The following is a 22110-nucleotide window of genomic DNA, read 5'->3' as shown; positions in this document are numbered from 1 at the left end:
AAAGTCGATGACCATCCTCTTCTAGCTTGAAAGGTTTCAGCAGAGAGATCTGCAGTTATTCTAATATTCTTCCCCTTGTAGGTGATGGTTTTCTTTTGTCTGGCTGCTTTCAGAATTTTCTCCTTCAGATTAACTTTAGTGAAATTGATTATGATGTGTCTGGGGGATGTCTTATTTGGACATCCAGTCGTGCTGGAGTTCTGAAACTGCTATCTGTATTTCAGAATCTCTTGGTATGTCTGAAAAGTTCTCCTTCATAATCTCATGGAGAAGAGACTCTGTGCCTTGTGAAGCCACTTCATCGCTTTTGGGGATCTCTATGAGACGAATATTAGATTAGTTTTCTTCTAATTATCCCAGGGATGATTATAGGCGGATCTCACCAGCCAGAGAGTGTTCTCTTCTTGCCCTCCATTTCCCTTCCTCTTTGAGAGTTTGGGAGCATTCGAAAGCTTTGTCTTCAATGTCAGAAATCCTTTCTTCTGCTTGCTCCATTCTGTTACTGAGGGATTCTGCTGTGTTTCTCAGATCTTTGAGGGCTGCAACTTCTTGTCTCAATGTGTCAAAATCTTTGGTCATTTTGTCTTTGAACTCGTTGAATTCTTGAGATATCTTTTGGGTTACTGCTTAGAATTCTAATTCGATCTTATTTGCTATCCAGATTCTGAATTTGATTTCTGACATCTCACTATTTGTTTGTGCATGAGATCTTGTGCTGTGTCTGCCCCATTGATCCTTGGGGGAGTTGATCTACTTTGATTATTCATATTGCCAGAGTTTTTCTGTTGATTCCGCCTCATGATTGTTTTTTACCGTTGCCTCTGGCCGTCCTCAGAGTTCGGGAGGTGTCTCTCCAAGATTAGACCCCAGCAGGATTACTCTATTGTTGCTGGATCTTTGTAGGGATTGACCCTGTGTAGTTTCTCTGAGGCTGCCCCAGCCAGGGAGTTCTGGTTGTGGAAGCAGCTCCAGAGTGTGACACACCTAGATCCAGCAACAGGGCGGGAGGTGGTGCACACTGTTTTGGGAGTGCCTGGCGACCAGTGACTTTGGCACAGAGAGCCCAAGGCTCCAGCAGTCTCTGGCCAGGAGAAGGGCTCTGCACAGAGGCAGGGAAGGCTTGGAGGGCACGCGGCTACCAGAGTCCCTGGCCAGATGAGCAGGCCGGTGTGGAGGTAGGGAGGGTACAGGAGGGAGGATGCAGGGTTGTGTGGCTCCCACAGTTCCTGGTCAGGGCAGGCGGAGGCCCAGCGGTTGTGGGTCGCTGATCGGGGGTCCCGTGCAGCTCTTATGGAGGTCTGGGCGGCGCCAAGCCCAGGAGTTTGAGGTTGCTATGAGCTGTGATGCCACGGCACTCTATCCAGGGCAACAGCCCGAGGCTCCACTGTGCCAAAAGCAGTCTCACTCTGCCTGTGAGGGTTAAGGCTATTAAGCAGCTCAGTCTCCTCCTTTAGGCTTCTCAATCACTAGGTTACTAGCTCCTGCCTGATCCTTGCTCTGTGACCCTGAAGGCGGAGCTTGCCAGGGCAGTCTCTCACAATGGGTCCCTGCGGCCCACAGCCAAATACTATTAGCTCCCTCTGGCTCATCGGCTCAGTCTGGGGCCCTAGACAATGCCCAGAGTTCTCCGCACTCCTGCTCAAGCTCTCCCAAAGGCAGTTCAACTGAGTGCCAAGTCCAAAAACACTGAAACAGTTCACAGGTAAGGCCTTTCCGGTTTGCAGTCTTACTGCTGTTTGTACTTATGGTTGCTGGTGGGATTAGGTTGATCGAACACACGCAACCACTTGCCAGTTTTCCACTGTTTTTGTCCTCCTCTTGGGGTCCAGAAGTTCCTTGCTGACTCCCTGTATCCTCAAAGGGATGATTATAGGCAGATCCCACCAGCCAGAGATGCCTGCAGTCTTATCTCCCCAGACTCACCGTGCCCAGTTCTTCCTTTTCATTTCTCTTAGCTCTTTGTGCCCTGCTTTGTGCTGATTTCAGAGATGTATTTCAAAAAGGGAACAAGGGATGTGTTTCATTTCAGTCTTGTTTACTAGACTGAACGCCCTGAAGATGAGGATTGTCTTGGTTGGGTATCTCCAGCATTTTACAACTTAGCACAGTATCTACTTTGTACTATGGTTAGGGATGATTAAGGGAATTGGACATAGTTAACCTGAAAAACTTACTTAGAGAAGTCACTGAATGTTACATAAATGTTTGTGAGTAGAATCACCAGACTGTTTTGTAATTCTAGGATAGTACTAAATAGTACTGGGAATCCTTGAAGCTTCAGCCACAGTGGAGAAATCTTGTGGAACACTCAGGCATTAAGTTACTACTCAAGAAATGTGATATAATCTTAGGAGTTGGGAGGATACTTTACCGCAGAGGTTGGAAAATGTTTTCTTAAAGAGCTAGACAATATTGACTTGTAATCCATATTGCTATTATTGAATATTTCTGACACCCTGCAACCCAGAGCACTTCCCTGCCCCCACCACCGTTTGAGGACACTGTAAGAAGCTGGCTATCTTTGAAGCAGGAAGTGGGCCCAGACCAGACATCAAATATGCTGATGTCCTGATCTTGGACTTCCCAGCCTCCAAAACTGTACAAGGTAAGTTTATGTTGTTCACAGACATCTACTTTATGGCATTTTTTTTTTCTTTTTTTTCTTTATGGCATTTTGAATGGACTAAGGCACACATGGTCCACTTTAGAACTATTTAGCTCTGCTGCTGCAGCACAGAAGTAGCCACAGACAATATATAAACAAATGGGCATGGTTATATTCCAATATAAATTCAGTTATAAGACAGGCAGCCAGCCTATGAGCCATATTCTAAGTTCAAACAGAAATACGTGCACTCTAACAAAAGATAAACAATACCATTTAAGGGAAAATAATATAATCCAGACTATCTACAAAATATTCATAATGTCTATCATTAAATTTAAAACATTAGCCACTTATGGTGCATAATGCAAGGGTACATGTCAGATCTATTAGTATAGAGTGTAAATGTCTTAACACAATAATTAAGTAAACGAGATGAGGTATATATTAACCAGTATGATGTAAGCGTTCCTAATTCCATAAATGCATTAATGTATACATGATCTATGTGTTTATGATTTAATAAAAAAATTAGCCATATAAAGAAGAAATTGTGAACCAAAATCAAGAAAAAAAATCCCAATTGTTAGAAACATCCCCCAATAACCCAGAATTTCTTAAGAGAACTTAAAAGAACTTTAAGGCAGCTATTTAAATAAACAAGAATATAAAGGAAAAAAACAATTATAGTGACCAAATAAAGAATCTCAGAGAAATGGAAACTATAAAATAAAAATGGAAACTTGAGAACTAAAATGTACCATATCAGCATGAAAAATGAATGAAATGTTGAATGTTGTGAATGAAAAATTGGCAAATTTGTACATAAATTTATACATTTACCTAATCTGAAAAATGGGAGGGGAAAGTTTTTTAAAAATTGAACAGAGTAACCACTAAAAAGGCAATGCAAATATGACTTACAGTGAGGAATTAGATACATTTAACCCAGAAGAAGACAGGAAAGGAGGAAAACGGGTGGGTGGGGGAGAAAATGGAATGATTAGAAACAAATAGCAAAATGACTACCTTCTATATAAGAAAATTATTCAAAAGGAAATGGAGTAAATACAACTGAAAGGCAGAGATGATCAGACTAGTTAAAAAACATGATCCAAACCACACCAATAATAGTCAACTAATCTTTGGTGAAAGCAATATAATGGAGAAAAGACAGTCTTTTCAATAATTAATTCTGGAACAACTAAACATCCACACACCCACCCCCATCTAAACACAGATCTTACACCCTTCACAAAAATTAACTCAAAATGGAACATAGACCTATATATAAAAGGCAAAGTATAGCACGCCTAGAAGATAACATAGGAGAAAATCTAGATGACCTTGGATTGTCGATGACTTTTTAGATTCCACACCTAAGGCATGATCTATGAAAGGAATAATTGATAAGTTGGACTTCACCACAATTTAAAACTTCTGCTCCACACATGGTCAGGAAACTGAGAAGACATACGCCAGAGTGAGAAAAAATATTGTAAAACCTTATTTCATAAAAGGTTTGTTACCCAAAGTATACAGAACTCTTAAAGTCAACAATAAGAATATGAACAATCTAATTTTAAAAAATGGGCAAAAGATCTGAAGAGACACTTCATCAAAGAAGATGTACAGGTGGCAAATAGGCATATGCAAAAATGTTCAACATCTTATGTCATTAGGGAATTGCAAATTGAAACAACAATGAGATAACCGTGAAAACCCAAAACACTAACACCACCAAATGCTAGCAGAATGTGAAGGAACAGGGGATGCCCATAGCTCAGTGGTTAAGGCGCCAGCCACATACTCCGGGGCTGGAGGGTTTGAACCCAGCCCTGGTCTGCTAAACAAAACAAACAAACAAAAAATAGCCGAGTATTGTGGTGGGCGCCTGTAGTCCTAGCTACTCCCTAGTAGCTAGGCAAGAGAATCGCTTGAGCCCAAAAGTTTGAGGTTGCTGTGAGCTATGATGCCGCAACACTCCGAGGGTGACAAAATGAGACTCTGTCTCAAAAAAAAAAAAAAAAAAGTGAATGAACAGAACTGCTTAGTGAAATGCAAAATGGTACAGTCACTTTGGAAGATAGTTTGGTAGTTTCTCACAAAACTAAACACACTCTTACCATATGATCCAGTAATTGTGCTTCTTTGGCATTTACCCACATGAATTGAAAGCTTACAACCAAAACATCCTTCATGATAAACTGTGGTACATCTGACAATGGAATGTTATTCAGTGTTACAAAGAGATGAGTTACCAAGCTATGAAAAGAAAAGAGGAATCTTAAATGCATTTTACTAAATTAAGCCAATCTAGAATGGCTACATAGTGTGTGATGATTACAACTATATGAGATTTTAGAAAGGCCAGACTTTGAAGACAGTAAAAAGACCAGTACCAGGGTTATGAAAGAAAGTAAGATGAATAGGTGGAACACAGATAATTTTTAGGGTGGGGAAACTATTCTATATGATGCTATAATGGTGGACTGATGTCATTATACATTTGTCAAAACCCATAGATTGTACAACACCAAGAGAAAATTGTAACATAATGTGGACGCTGACTGATCAAGAGGTGTCAGTGTAGGTTCATCAGTTGTGACAAATACACCCCCCTGGTGTGGGATATTCGAAATGGGGGACACACGTACCACAGGGGGGATACAGTGAACTCTTTGTACTTCCTGCTCAATTTTTCTGTGAACTTAAACCCACTTTAAAAAGTTTATTTTAAAAAAAACCATAAGCCAACTATATTCTATCTCTAAGAGGTACTTTAAACATAAATGTGTCTGCAACATAATGGCTTCAAAATACATGAAGAACTAAAAACTGACAGAACTAAAGACAGAAACAAGCCTATGTACATAGTTAAGAGATTTAAACGATACTCTCTTAGTAACTGATAGAATAGGCAAAGAAAAAACAAGGAATACACATTTTGAACATTCTGATCCAACTTGAGTTACTAATAATTGATATTTGTAAGATTCTATACTCAACAATATATTCTTATAAAGTGCTTATGGAACATTCACCAAGACAGACTGACTTATATGATGGTCTCAACTGATTTCACAGGCTTCAAATCTTAAAAAAGGGTATATATTCCAACCACCCCAGAATTAAATTTTTAAAAAATGATAGTAAAATATTCTAGGATAGGAAAGCCCCAATATCTGGAAACTAAACAATATGTTTCTAAGTAATCTATGGAGCAAAGAAGACATCACAAGGGAAATTAAATATATTTTCAACCAAGTAATAGCCACAACATAAAAATTTTGAAAAGTATCATTAAAGTTTAGAGGGAAATTTACTGATTTAAATACTTGTAACAGAAAAGTTTAAATCAATGATCTAAGCTTCCAGCTTAAGAAGCTAAAAAAAGAAAAACTGAACCGACATTAAGTAGAAGGAAATATAGATAAGAGTAGAAATTAATGAAGCAAACAGACAATTGATGGAATTTTCAATCCTTAAAGGATTAGGATTGCTAATCCTTTAAAAAGCTCAAACAGACAAATCTCTATATAGACTGATCAAGAAAAATAAGTCATCGTTATCAAGATGTATAATAAAAACGGACACTACTATAGATTATACATTTAACAGGTAACAAAGGAATAATATAAACTTTATGCCAATACCAAAACTGGCACAATACAAAAGAAAGTCTGATATCCCTATTATCAATTAAAGAAATTGAGTTTATAATTTAAAACTTTCCAGAAAGAAACCCTCAGGCCCGAATGGCTACATGACAGAATTCTATCAAATACGTCAGGAAGAAGCAATACCAATATTACCCAAACTCCTCAGACAAGAGAGGAGGAAACATTTCTAAAGTTGTTCTATTATATTTGACGCTAGGATTACCCTCTTTACCAAGACCAAAGACAAAGCTCAGGTTTACAGATATTTTAAATTGAATCCAGCATATAGAATATGGATAATATATCCTGACCAAGTGGGATTTATACCAGAAATACAAAGAATATGGAGTAACATTCAAAAGTCAGTAAATGTAATTCACTACAGTAACATAAAAAAAGAAAAACCAGACAATCATCACAATAGAAACAGAAAAGGCATTATAAAACACACATTCATTCACCATAAAAATTCTCATCAAAGTATTAATTGGTAACATTAACTAATGTTAATGGTGAAAGACTGAACACTATTTCCCTAGGATAGGTACAAGGCAGTGATGTTCGTTCTCATGTTTTTTGTTTGTTTTTTTTTTAACATTGTTGAGCTCTAACCTGGTGTGAGGAAAGAAGGGGAGGGAGGGAAGAAATAAAACCTCGACACTGAGAGACAAGATATGGAAACAACCCAAATATCCCTCAATAGATCAATAAAATGTAGTATATGAATGCTACATACAAGACAGTCATACAACTCAGTCTTTAAAAAGTGGTGATCTGTATCTTTTTTTAACAACCTGAATTGAATTGGAAAACCATTCTTCTAAGTGAAGTATCACATGAATGGAATAACACCACATCTACTCAATACTAAATTGGAACTAGTTGATCAGCAGTTTGTGCTTATGAGAAAGTAAAACTTGGTGAAATTCAAGAGGATGGGAGAAGGGGGATGGGTAATTCCTACCCAGTGGACGCACTGCACACTTTCCGGGTACGGGACACAACTATAACTCTGATTTAAAATATACAAAAACGAATTATGTAACCAAAATGTGTGTACCCCCATAATATTCTGGAAAAAATTTTTTTAAAGATTAAGAAAGAAAACTGACCTGGCTTATTGTACCTCAATGAATCCCCAACAATAAAAAAAAAAAAGAAAAGAAAGAAAACTGACTTTATTTATAGATGACATGATTACATTTAGATCTATCCCTTTTGAGTTAATTTTTCTACATGTAGAAAATCCTAAGGATTATACTAAAAAAATTACTAGAACAAGTAATTTTAGTAAGGTCTCAACATATAAAAGTGATATGTAAAAATTGGTTTTATTTCTATATACTTAGAACATGATGACATTATTGCCATTTTTAACATCAAAAATATGAATATTTAGGGATAAATTCAACAAATATATAAAAGAAAACTACATTGTGTATGTCACATATGTTGAACATGAAAAATACAAATTGTTACCAGCAAAAAGTAAAGAATCTAGGCTCGGCGCCCATAGCACAGTGATTACAGCCATATACACTGAGGCTGGCGGGTTCAAACGGCCCGGGCCTGCTAAACAAAGACAACTGCAACAACAAAATAGCCCAGCATTGTGGCGGGCACCCATAGTCCCAGCTACTTGGGAGGCTGAGGCAAGAGAAAAGCTTAAGCCGAAGAGTTTGAGGTTGCTGTGAGCTGTCACGCCACAGCACTCTACCCAGGGTGACATAGTGAGACTCTGTCTCAAAAAAAAGTAAAGAACCTAAATAAACAGAGAGATAAACACTGGTCATGATCTGGAAGACAATATTATGTCAATTGCCCCCAAATAGATGTATACATTCAGCGTAACTCCAGCAGGCCTTTCTGTAGACAGTGACTGCCTGATTCTAAAATTCCAATCAAAATCCCAGCAGGATTTGTGTGTGTAGATATCACACACACACCCCAACTGATTCTGTCAATAAATTGTATATGGAAATACAAAGAAACTTGAATAGCCAACATTTTGAGAAAGAAGAACAAAGTTGGAGTACTCCTATTACTAATTTTAAGAATGACTATCAAACTATACTAATCAGATAATGCTATTGACCAAAAGGCTAGACACAAATCTGTGGGACAGAATAGAGTCAAGACATCAAGCCATACACATATGGTCAATTGATTTTTGATCAAATGTACAAAGAAATGCAAAATGCATAATTTTTTCAACAAATGGGGTTGAAACAAGTGGATATTCATATGCCCTCCCCACCCCAAATGTACTTGCACCTTATATTTTACACAAAAACTAACTCAAAAGGGATAGATCTAAATTAAAAATGTAAAACTGGAAGACGTAAAAGACGACAGTATTTATGATCTTGGTTAGGCAAAGAGTTCTTAGATGAACTTAGTTCTTAGATGAAAAGCATGAACTTAGTTCAAGATGAAAAGCATGAACCAGAAAAGAAAAAGTGGACCAACTCAAAACTGAAAACTTTTGCTCTAGAAAAAACATAGTTAAGGGGATGAAAAGACCAGCAAATAAAAAAAATATATGTATATATTTGCAAATCACCTATCCTATAAATGACTTGAGTCTAGAGCAGCAGTTCTCAACCTGTGGGCCACAACCCACAGGCACTGTATTAAAGGGCCGGAGCATTAGGAAGGTCGAGAACTACTAGTCTAGAGTATATAAAGAACTATCAAAATTCAACAGCAAGAAAACAAAGTACCCAGTTTAGAAAACAAATAAAAGGTTTAGGCAGACATTTCACCCAACACTTCCTATGAATAGTAAATAAGTACATGAAAGTTGCTCAACATCATTAGCTACCAGGGAAATGCAAATAAAAACCATAAGATAACTCTACACATCTATTTGATTGGGTAAAATAAAAACAGTATCAAGTGCTGGTGAGTATGCTGAGTGACTGAACTCTCACACTTTGCTGGTGGGAATGCAAAATGACACAGCTACTAGTAGGAAAACAGTTTGGCAGTTTCTTATGCAGCTGAAACAACTACCTATCACATGACCCACCAATCCCACTCCTAGGTATTTGCCCTAGAGAAAGGAAAATTTGTGTTCACATAAAATCTTTACACAAATGTCTGTCAGAGCCATATTCATAATTGCCAAAAGTTGGAAACAACCATGTTGATCAATATGGATAATTCTTAGAGGCATGCTGAATGAAGAAGCTAGTCTCAGAAGGCTATCACTATATGAGTCTATTGATATGCCATCCTGGACGTGGTAAACTATATAGAGGCAGATTACATCAGCGGCTGACAGGGGTTGGGGTCCGAGTAGCTGTGACTACAAAGCGGCAGTGGGAGGAAGCTGGTTTGGGCTGACAAAACCCAATTGTGGTGGTGGCCATAACAACTCTATACGTGTATTAAAACTCAGAACTAGTCTCCAAAATAAAGTCAATTTTATTGTATATACATTAAAAATAAACAAGTTATTTTCAAACACTGCAATACCATTACCCATGGAATTTGCTAAAATTAAAAAGCCCACAACACTTACTGCTGCTGAGGATGTGGAATGCGTATACTGCTGGTGGGAGTATAAAATGATACAGCCAACTTAAAGAACTGGTTAGGTGTTTCTCATAAAGTTAACTTACCCTGTGCACTAGCCGTTTCATTTCTATGTATTTATCTAAGACAAAGGGAATTATATATCTGTTAAAAAAAACTTATATACCAATGTCCATAACAACTTTATTCATAATAACCAAAGCTGGTGCAATGCAAATGCCCATAAGCAGGTAAATGGATAAACAAATTGAAGATATCCTTAAAATGGAATAGTACTTCACAGTAAAAAAAAAAGAAAGAACTATTGATACGTGCAAAGGCAGATGAATCTCAGACATACTGCCTAAAATCTCAGGAACATGTTGGGCCAGGTAGCAAAGACTGATCATAGTCATATAAATCTCAAGATTGGACAATACTAACTATATGAATTGAAGTCATAATAGTGTTCTGCTTTCAATGGGAGCTAGTAAGGACTGCTTGGAAGGGATCATGAAAGAACTTTCTAGGTGATGGAAATGTTCTATATCTTGATTGGGGTGCTGGCTATATGAAGTATATGTTTGTTAAAATTTGCCAGATTTAACATCTGTGTACTGTATTCCACTGTAACTCTTACTCTAATAAAATATACAGAATAATTTTTGAGAACATTCTAGGACACCTAAATTCAGGGGACTGATATTTGTGCCTTAAAATGACTGCCTGCTTGAAATCAGTCGCACTGAATTTTAAAATGAGTCTAAAGTTCCAGGTCTGACTGATTGGGCAGCATCCAGAGCACAGACCAGCTCACTGCTCCACATGCCTCCGATGTTTGTTTCTTGTTTCCTTTGTACGCTGGCCTAAAACCAGCCCAAACTCAGCAGTCCTATTATTCTGGACCTACAGAAGAGCAAACCTACTCCTACCCTCCGCTGCCACTTCAAGGGCTTTCTCACTTCCTTGAGTGCTTTGATTTAGACTGATGGCAATAAAAAAGAAACCAAATTGGAAACTGGATATGAGAGTCCTTTGTCTTCTATGATGCTATTTCTGAACCTGTGGCCATGAGAGGTGGAATGGAGAGAAAGTATAACCTTATCCAAAGAACTAGATTAAAAATACTTCACCCCTCCAATCTTTAGTTTGATCATATTTCTAGATTTTCTATAGGACCTCAGAATATCTCAATAGTAAAATATTTATGCTGAACCTTCAGCTGGTTTAGCCAGCGTGCTTCTATCAAGGATAGAAGATGACTGCTCTTCAATTATTTATCACTTCTGCTGACTAATTTATATTATATTTACCATCTCTTCCCAACTAATAGATGAAATAGATAGGTCTGGCTATTTCCACCTGCTGAGGAAACTGACCTAGAGAAAGCTCCTGCTGCTAATTCCAGGCTCTTCCTGGAATAATAGTTGCTCCAATCACAGCTGATGGCTTTTTTTTCTTTTTTGAGACAGAGTCTCACTACGTCAAAAAGTCATAGCTAAAGGGGAAAAAGAGTTTTGTGTGCATGTGGCCAGCACCCTAACCACTGAGCTATGGGCTCTGAGCTCACAGCTTATGTTTTTTAAATTTCAAACTTCTTCCCATTCTTCTTCTTCTTTTTTTTTTATTTTACCAGGTTTTTATTTTTATTTTTTTAGACAGAGTCTCACTATGTTGCCCTTGGTAGAGTGCCATGGTGTCATTGTCACAGCAACCACCAACTCCTAGGCTCAAGCAATCCTCTTGTCTCAGCTTCCTGCATAGCTGGGACTACCGGCACCTGCCACAATGTCTGGCTGGTTTTTAGATATGGAATCTTGTTCTTGTCTTGTTGGTCTCAAACTCCCGAGCTCAAGCAATCCACCCATCTTGGCCTCCCAGAGTGTTAGGATTACAGGCGTGAGCCACGGCACCAGGCCCTTTCCTCCCATTCATGAATGTATAGATCCTCCACCCCAATCCTGAAGTTAATTCTTGTTAATTACTTGCTCTAGTAACTAGCTTTCTAATGGAATTGCTCATTAAATGCTGAGAGAAGTTGCAGTTGCCCTAATAGAATGGAATTAGTAAACTGCCCCCACAGTGTTAACTCAATCAGATTTTAGCTCTATAGTTTCCATCCCAGAGAAGCCTCTTAAGATTTATAATGAATGATCCTTTAAAAAAGTCATAGCTAGGGCGGCACGTGTGGCTCAGTGAGTAGGCGCTGGCCCCATATATGGAGGTGGCAGGTTCAAACCCAGCCCTGGCCAAACTGCAACAAAAAATAGCCAGGTGTTGTGGTGGGTGCCTGTAGTCCCAACTACTCGGAGGCTGAGGCAAGAGAATCGCCTAAGCCCAAGAGCTGGAGATTGCTGTGAGCTGTGACACTACAGTACTCTACAGAGGGCGACGGAGTGACTCTGTCTCAAAAAAAAAAAAGTCATAGCTAAAGGGGAAAAAGAGTTTTGTGTGAAGCATCTACTATTCACGGTAGGAGCTGTTTAAATACATGATAGAATCTTAAAAGGCAATTACAATCCAAGCCTATATACCACTGAAGAACAAATAAGTTTTATATAATTTCAGTATCTCCTAATAACATAGTTGATTCATAAAGAGGAAACAAAGTTTCAACATTGTTAACCATTAATGCAAGTCAATGGTTAAGCAGATATATGATTAACCTTAGAATAGCAGGTGAGATCAGCTGTGCCAAGTTAATTTTTTTTGAGACAGTCTCACTATGTTGCCCAGGCTAGAGTGCCATGGCCTCAGCCTACCCAGCTCATAGCAACCTCAAACTTCAGGTTCAAGTGATTCTCCTGCCTCAGCCTCCCAAGTAGCTGGGACTAGAGGCAGCTGCCATAACATCCAGCTAGTTTTTCTATTTTTAGTAGTGAGGGGGTCTCACTCTTACTCAGACTGGTCTTGAACCCCTGAACTCAAGTGATCTTTTCACCTGGGCCTCCCAGAGTGGTAGGATTATAGGTATGAGCCACCACACCTGACCCTAAGTTAATTTTCAGTCTAATATTCATCTGTCAGTGGGAAGTTACTGTGGCCATCAGCTGAAGGTATGATACATTTAATGCTGTATGTTAACCGGGAAAAGCGTTTTGGCTTTCTTATCATTTTAACTTGCTGATAATAAAAATATAAAATGTTTAAATAAATAAGGTTTCTCAAAAGTATTTAAATCAACATATTTTATACCTTAGCATATAACCTCAAGATACATAAAAGAGCTATCAGTGAGAACATCCCTTAACCATCCAGCCAGGCCATGTTGAGGGCATACGTTCAAGACCTATGTCTTTCAAAATTTACTTAATGAAATAAAATAAAAAAAGAGAGAGAAAGAGCAAGATGAGAACTTATTCAGGTTATAAGTAGTATAGAGGGTCTTTGTTTTATCTTTGTCCTACTAGCTGAGGTGGCCAATTGTTCATGCCACTGCCCCTAAAAATAATAAAATCTAACAGTGCCTTTCCTCCCACTCCCTCTTTCCCCTGAATCCCAATGCATAGACACGTACACATCACACAGTCACACATAAAGGGGCTTAAGCCCCTGTTCTTCAGCCCCTTCAGTGTTGGCTGAAGCCTCGAAGCACCAAGTATATCAAGTGTGGCAGGCCACAACCCTGACATTCCCCTCAGGAAAGGTCCAGCAACTACTGGCCCTTCTGTTGGTTCCTTCAAAGAGAAAATGTGACTGCCTGTGGTCCATCATTTTGAAGTTCATTCTGGAGCTGTGGTTCTTCATCCTGTGTGCAATGCCATCAAAAGGAGTAAGCTCCTGGGCACAATGCCAGGGAAAGAAACACAAAATGTCACAACTTGGATATGAGCGAGGCCTGAACACAAAGCTCTAACAAAACAAACAAAAACAACTTCTAGACTCTTCTCTGTAAACAAACAGGCTGCTAAATCCCTGAAAGTCCATTTTAAATACTGGATTAACAGAAGTGGTTTATTTTACTACCATTTTATGTCATAAGACTTTATACGGTTTTCTAAGACGTTGTGTCACATCTCACTTCTGACACCACTTGTCAGGGCCCGGGACTGGTCAGGTCTTAGGCCAGCTTAACTAGGTTCTGGACGTGAACCACTAAGTTACCTTGCTCAGGTAAAGTTTCTCTTAGGTGCCTGAGGACTACCTACTTTAGCTGGAGAGAGAGCGAGAATGTCTTAGAGTAAAGCAGTCTTCTTAAAATAGATAGATCTTAGTCTTTAGCAGAGCTTGGTAACCTTCAGCAGAGAGACGCCGTGCTGGTGTTCTGCAGGCAGGAAAGGAGACAGAGTCAGAGTAAGCGGGTCCGTGATAGAATGTGCATGCTCCTGACTGCCTTCTCCTCCAGCCTAATATAAGGCTGATCTCATGCCAAATCACTGCCAATTCACCAATGCTCTCATCTCATGAGATCTCAGGCTTGTTAGGAAAGCCAAATCCTTCTCTATGCCCTCTCCACCAAGGTGTTCCATTATTGAGCTATACAGGTATTTCTTACAATTCTCACTCCTCCTGGCCATAGGCTATATGGGCTGCTACACTTTGTATCTCAAGTTATGGCTTAAAATAAGCCCTATCTTGAATTTATGCTAATCTCTACATTACAAAACCATGTTACAGTCTTACAAAAATCTTAGGCATATATATACAATATCTTCCAAATTTCAGTGTAGGTGTGATCAATAAAAATGCCAATTCATTGAAAAAATAACTGAGTTCATTAAAAAATATATAACCAAGTTCCTGATCATGTGTTTGTCATTTTTTTGTTCTCAAATGATGAATATTAAGAATATACTTTTTTTGGAGAGCTCTATGAAAATTGGACATTAAATGGAGGTCTTTGTACTGGGAACCTTGAGAATCATTGACTGGACTAAACTCAGTCAAATGACACCAGTTAAACAGGGAAACACAAGTGGACTCAGTTTAAATTTAACATTCTTTCTCTGCCACCAAAAAGTAAAAGCTAGAAAATACTGTAAATATGACTTTGATCAGTCTGAAGGTCACCAAAGAACACTACACTGGGTACTTAGGAACTCAGTAGCTGGCTTCGTCCTGGGCACACAGAACACACACAGTGTGCAGCTTCTCCCCACCAGGGCAGCCTCAGGACGACTCTTCATGGCCTCACACTGGGGGCCAAAAGTTTCCCAATGGAGAGGTGGGGAAGATAGCACCAATAAGCAAAAGGACCATGTCTGAGATTCTTATAAACCTAGATAGAGTTTTGTGGTATGATTTTGTCTTTAAACTGGGCTCTACTTCTACTTTTGTATCATGAAAATTAAGTGAAATTCTATATGAAAAGCATTCAGAACTAACTTGGAACATGGGAGATGTTCTGTGTTATTTCCTTATTTCTCCAGATTGTCTCCTAAACCTACTAAGATCAAATTATTAATTATCTGAAGTGCTTTAATTGTTACATCTTAAGATCATAATTAAAGAAAGTAGTATAATCTAAAGAGCGCCAATTGTCACATAGATTTTGACAAGTTAGAATCAGGTGATCGCTTTCTTAAGTCAGATATCAATACTTCATCTCATTCACCAGGACCTGCAGGTGAAGGGGAAAAATATCCACAAGGAGGCATTTCCTCCAGTCCTTCTGAACTTTACTCTGCATACAGTGTGGCCTCACCTGGCCACTCCTATTTATGACCATGGATATAGAACTTTAATCTGCAACAGTTCTCTAACACCAAAGAATAAATCCTCACAGGAAAATGAAAGTCACTTCTGGTCGACTAGTTAAGAAAATCTGATCTAGACCCTCTCCACACTTTTTCACCCTTTGTTAAAGTGGTATTAAAACTCAAATTCTAACCATCTCCATGAATCACATTTCTTTTGCAAACTACTGTACATACATATCTAATTTAATGTTTTATTTATCCCATTACTCTTTCATCAGTTTGATTCAAAGGCCCCAAATATTGAACCCAAGAGGGTAGAGAAAGGACTTATTTGTTCCCATAAAAATTCAATTTTAGTCTTTATATTACATAGTAAAACCTCTTCACATATTTTAGAACATGTAGGAGACACAAATAATAAGTGTAGGAGACACAAATAATAAGTGTTAAGTGTGTGCACTGAATTGAATTCTAGGCAGTAGTATGTCATTTGGAGCACTGAAAAGAACCATTACTCTGTGGAAGAGATGTGGAAGAACACAGTGTTCTACTCAGACTCGAGGCCAATGGACCAAGAATTCATAAAGTTTTGCTATTTAAAGTTTAACAATTCTTTCATGATACATACTCATATATGAGCGTACAACACTTCTTTTCGTAAGGAGCTATTGTAGGGTTTCCATTCTGAGGCTGATGGTACAACAGTTCAGAAAGAGAAGCAGTATACTTAATTTAAACATTTTTAAAGCCCTGTTTTTACCCATTGGACTTCATTTTTCACTAATCCATAGAAATTTCCTTTTCTGTCAAGCGAGTGTCCTTGCCACAGCCATTCTTGTTTCCTCCTTCTAGCCCTAGCTCCTTCAGCAGCCCCCTCCCCTTATCTCTACCCAGCACCCTCATCCCTCTTCCCTACTTTAACCAAAGTGCTATCTTCCAGGACAGGGAAAGCCCCATCTCTTCCATGCAGATTTTCTAGAATACTTTCAACTCTTACTCGGAATTCTTCTCTTGAACTGATGTCTAGTCTGTTTAATTTATAAATGCTATCTCCCCAAATAGGATTAGATATTCCTCGAGGGCAGAAGTCATTTTTTTTTTTTTTTGGCCGGGGCTGGGTTTGAACCTGCCACCTCTGGCATATGGGACTGGCGCCCTACTCACTGAGCCACAAGCGCCACCCAAGCAGAAGTCATTTTTTTCTTTTATTATTTTGCACAGAACAATTCTCTACACCAAAGCACTTAGAATGCTTATTAAAGTTTGGCTATTTATCAAATATCCATGTGTCTGCATGTTGGGGATAAAACAGTAAAACTTACATGGTATATTGCCTCTTTCAGGGCATTTAAATGCAAAGGCCACAAATTTACAATAGTGTCTTAGCCAGTGTTTTTGTTCGACTAATGCAGTGTTTAAACTGTTCTGACCTAGAATTCCCTTAAGCTGGTCTGAACCCCTTAGTTCACAGGTTTGTTATTCCCTTGGGTCTGGCACTATTCAGCTTCACTAATTTTTATCACCTTCAGCCTCTTGTGATACATCCTTAATTTTACAACGAATAAATTAATTCTTAAAATACAATGCTCTTCCCATATCACTCACTAGTGCTATTTACTACTGCCAAAACTTCCAACATTATGATACCATTAGTGGTTTTACTTCTTTACCACTGACTTGGTGCATGTGCTTTATAGTATACCCACTATATGAAAGAGGTTCTAGTTAGAAAATTTTCAAATCCAAGGGCAGATGGTATATTAATTAATTAGAGAAAGAAAACAGAACTGCTCAGCAACTGTTTTGCTTTCTTAAAAGCAAATTATCTTCAAGCTAGAAAGGATAGAAACTTCATTAAGAATGAACTAAAATACAAGCAGAAGAGGTTGCTTTAAAGAATCCATCTCTTCACGTTATGGTGAATTACATGTGGGGTATCAAGAGAAACTGCAGACATCAGTACAGAAAGACTAACAACCTCCAGAAAAACTTGGAGACGGGTGCAGTCTCAAGAGGCTAGAGATTTTTAACCCTCCCAATGTTTTTATTTTATTTTTAACATTCAAAACCAAAGAGAAGAATTAGAATTCCTAGGCTTTACAGACCAGTAACATCAATTGTTGGCAAAATCCAAGACTTTATCATTAAACAGGGAACAATTCTAGGAACTAGCAGTTCACCAAGAATCAGTTATTTTTTAAAACTAATGTCATTTAATTCTGTGGTAGATCAGGGAAGGCTCAAGATCTTTATTTTTAACGCTTAAAAATCTTCTCACAATGTCCTTATGGAGAGAACTGATCATTTGGACTAGAATCATTTGATAAATAAGAAAGACAGGGCTAAGCTAGTTAATCATTAATTTGAGCAATACCTACTGAGGGCCAGCTAGATTTCCAACCAGTATTATATTTGGCACTTTAGTTACCTTGAATTTTAACAACCACTCCAAGAGGTAGATGCTACTAACCTTGTCCTCATCAAGGATGTTACTAACCTCCTTGAGAAAAGAAGTTTCTCAAGGTCTCAAAGCTAGTAGGTGTCAGGGCCAGCTCCACAACTAGGCTCCAAAAATCCAGGGCCATTTCTACTGTGCCACAGGCTTCTAGCTGTGCCACCATCAAAGCAAAACGATCTGTCCCATATATTATTTGTAACTTGAATGGTGAATAAATTCAGCAAATGTGCAGGTGACACAAGACTAGAAAGTAGAGTTAACATGATGTATGTCACAATCAAAATTAAAACAAATCTAACGAACTGGAAGTTGGGGGGAGGCTTTAGGTAATAATACAAGCCAACAGGAAATAAAAAGCTCAGATTCAAGACATGCTTAATTATATAATAAAAAATTAATAATGCCTACCTCGATAGAAAAGCATTTCAGTCAACTTTGGTATGTTCACTACAAAAGCCAATTAAACAAGAGATGATTTTGTTTGAAGGTAAGAACTCATTGCCTTCTTCACTGTTCTGCTTAGACTAATTTATTAAATTAAATTTTGGTTTAAGGCTTTTTAGCACAAAGAAGTGTCTTAGGCAAGGAAGGAAACATAAAACTTTTATTTATTGAAGACAACTAACATTTACTGACTTCTAGGTACCAATACAAATATATTATTTCCGTTTTACAGATGAAGAAATAGTGGCTCAAGGATCTGAAAGGCTGTCAAGAAAAGACGATAAAAATCGTTTGTGTTGCTTCATACTTTTCATTTCTTAACCATTTCTTGGTCATAGACCCTTTTCAGACTCTGAAAAGTTTTAAATCTTTGGGGGTTTTTTTTTTTTTGCAGTTTTTGGCCAGGGCTGGGTTTGAACCTACCACCTCCAGCATATGGGGCCGGCACCCTACTCCTTTGAGCCACAGGTGCCACCCAAGTTTTAAACCTTTTCTGCAAAAAAATCCTGCTTGTAATTTCACAAGTTGGAGGGCTACTGGCAAAATGGACAATATAAGAAAGGTACAACGAAGCAGCTGTCAGTTTGCTGTAAACAAGGACTTGCTAAAACAGAGGAGGAATCCTCAAAGTGCAGCAAGCTCCCTGCCACTTAAGTGTTCAATCAAAACACAGGTGGTCTTTCAGGAATGCTGTACAGGAGATATCAAAGTAGACTGGAGGTTGGTCTATGATTTTAAAGTACCTGTTTCCTGTAAGGTTGTAGGCCTAAATAAGTAATTTTTATAATGTTGGCAAACTTAAGAACTGACGTTATTTTTCCAGACTATTCTGCTTGAATGTTCAATGTTATCTCCCATCTATTTATGATAACTGTCAGGTACTTGAAAACAACCCTATCCAAAGGAAAAAAGGAACACCCAACTGTTGATCTTGGTGTGAGATACACCTCATCATAATAAAAGTAGATTCCTTATTCCTCTAAATTCTTTTTTTTTTTTTTTTTTTGTAGAGACAGTCTCACTTTATGGCCCTCGGTAGAGTGCCGTGGCCTCACGCAGCTGACAGCAACCTCCAACTCCTGGGCTTAAGCGATTCTCCTGCCTCAGCCTCCCGAGTAGCTGGGACTACAGGCGCCCGCCACAACACCCGGCTATTTTTGGTTTTGCAGTTTGGCCGGGGCTGGGCCTGAACCCGCCACCCTCGGCATACGGGGCCGGCGTCCTGGTGACTGAGCCACAGGCGCCACCCTATTCCTCTAAATTCTTATCTTAAAATTTCCCTAAGATAAATACGATGTATGCCAGATTCTAAAAAGATGGAGTTTTCCATGAGAAGATTTACTAGTTTATAATTTTTTAAACCCACTTCTATAAAGTCTGGGGTGGGGGTGTCGGTCGCAGACCAGAGACACAAGAGAAACAATTCAACTGTTCTGCTTTGCTTCTCAGAGCCGTGGGCTAATGGCTGAGGAGCTTACCCATCTACGCTTTTTTTCTTCTTTGCATTATTTCACCTAAAGATTCAGCCTCCCACAGCTCCGACGAGCACCAGAGCTAATAACTTTGCAAATCATAGCCTTTCAGAGCACAATTCTGACAGCTTGGCACGCAAATAAAATGTTCACGAGCAAATCTTTTACCTGAAAATCTCCATTCATTCTCCAGGTATGAAACAGGATGAAATTGCAACTCATAATAAAATACCGTTAAAACGTGGGGGCTCAGAACAAGATGGGAGGAGTAGGGACTAACACTCCTCAGTTAGGGGGACGGTGATGAGAGGCTTTAGCCAAAACAGCTGGCCGAGAAATGTCTGCTTTAATTAAAGCGTCCTGTAACTTACGGGTTTCTACCATTGGAAAAAAAAAAAAAAAAGGCACAGGTGACCAGCAGAGACCCACAGACAGACGCCCCCGTTCGGTCGCCCACTCCCAGGTGTTCACTTACGCAACACATCGCCCGGGCAGCTGTGCTCGCACCGCAGGTCCGGACAGCCGCCGGGTCCAAGGCAGCAGCCGGCGCTCTCCGGGCGTCAGGCCCTGGGCGGATGGCAGCTCCCGGAGCCGGCACCGCACTGGAGGGGGATTGCCGGCGTCAGGGTGGGCAGAAGCTGGGGCCGGGCGAGGGCAAAGTGCAGTCCCGCTGCAAGGGCAGCAGCGACTCCTCGCCGGCGGGAGGCAGCATTCAGAGGACGGGGCGTCCTTCGGCGGCGCTCTGGGCTCCCGGCCCCTCCTCCCGCCGTCCCCGCCGCGCGCTCTTCGCGGGTTCTCGCCCCGCTCCCGGCCGACCCTGCAGGTGGCAATCGAGGGACGCCTGGCTCCGGGACGCGCCCCTGCGGGAGGCGTGCGAATTTGGGGCGGCGCGGGGCGGGAGGGGGAAGGGTGCCGGGATCGCAACTCAGGCAGGGGCGGGGTGGAACCGGGCCGTGAGAGGGGCAGGTCTGCGTACCCATCCTGTGCGCGGCTGCCTCCGCAGAGGGAACCAGACCCCGGAGTTCAACGAGAGCGCGAGCGCAGCACTTCCCTGCGCTGGTCCCTCGCCCTCAGCTGAGCCTCCCGAGCTGCGAGCCCTGCTGCGCTGCGCCCTGGCGAGAGGAGGCGCTGCTCTCACGGCCTCTCCGCGGCTGGCATGGCCTGGGGAGAGCGGCCGGCGCACTCCCGCACTCTCACCGTCGCCTCCCCTGCCAAGGGGTCTGCCGCTCCCGCCGGGCAAAAGCCCCACCTGCTTTGACGTCAAATCCAACACTTTGCAGAGTTAGGCCAAGGTGTTGCCCTTCCTAACTAGTTTTCACCCTAAATATGCACAACTAAAGTGGTTGAAGTTCTTAAACATTTAAATGATTCATCCGTTTTGTACTTTTCTATCAGAAAATATTCAAGAATGTTTTTCAAATTTCTTTCTCCTTCAACCAAAACATTTCTAAAGGCCATTTTCTCGTTCTTTAGAGCATTAAACACTACTACCTCAAAACACGGCCACTCTGCAGTTACACTTCCCGCACACTCCACGTGATGCCTGCATGTGTCCAGCGTGATTCCTAGCAATGCTAAAGTCTCCAGAGAACTACAAAGAACCATTGTGCTCATTGTCTTCTACAATGGATTAGTCAATGCCAAATCAAATTCATGCCTGAAGGGACCTCAGTGATAACTTCGCTTGACTCCTTCACAGTACAGACGGAGGACACAGAGTCCAACCAAGAAAATAAACACGGAAGGGTCTGGAACCTAAAATGCTCACTATCCGTAGACTAACATATGAGACTTCGGTCCTTGAAGGTACATAGAGTAAAGAATGAACCTAGACTGCAGAGGAATTAAGAAACACAAGTTATACAGAATTTTGTAGATTCTAAGTAAATCATGTATTCTTTTTTCCTATGCTTAAGTTAGCTTAGGTAACTTTTAAATACGAATACAGTAGCCCAGAAGTGTAATTTTTCTTCATGCTATTGTGATTCATGGAATTGGAATGTCAACTGGCAATTAGACCTAATTCTTTACTTATGGCACTTGCTGGCCCACTCCTTTCCCCAGCGTCCAGCCTCCCCCACCCTTAGGAGACCTCTAGGTTCCACACCGAGAGATCTGTGTCAGTCCTTGATGTGCTCTAGGCAGGGAAGACACTTACCAATTCTTTGCGTCCAGTTACCAGGACAGAAGGAAAGAAAATATGGGTGAGATACCTGCCCTTGACCTCTACCACAAGAGCAATACACATACACCCGTGCCTTACTTTCTTCCACTCCATTCAAGAACATGCTAAGCGTTCCAGGTGGCCTCT

At 40.1% G+C, this 22110-nt stretch overlaps 1 protein-coding gene across 2 annotated transcripts in view; it reads right to left on the bottom strand.

The window, feature by feature from the left end:
• C7H2orf88 (chromosome 7 C2orf88 homolog) overlaps positions 1–20878 on the bottom strand; it is a 31754-nt gene extending 10876 nt beyond the window's left edge. Inside the window, exon 1 of one of the 2 annotated variants that reach the window (XM_053598217.1) lies at positions 20776–20878. The gene's annotated coding sequence lies outside the window, so the exon portion shown is untranslated. Of the gene's footprint in view, positions 1–20274; positions 20562–20775 lie in introns of those variants that run through there. The other variant, XM_053598216.1, reaches the window with a different exon arrangement.
• Positions 20879–22110: the final 1232 nt, after the last annotated feature.

Source organism: Nycticebus coucang, chromosome 7 (genome assembly GCF_027406575.1).
Source record: "Nycticebus coucang isolate mNycCou1 chromosome 7, mNycCou1.pri, whole genome shotgun sequence".
NCBI classification, from domain to species: Eukaryota; Metazoa; Chordata; class Mammalia; order Primates; family Lorisidae; genus Nycticebus; species Nycticebus coucang.
This window is presented reverse-complemented; position numbering and strand designations above follow the sequence as displayed.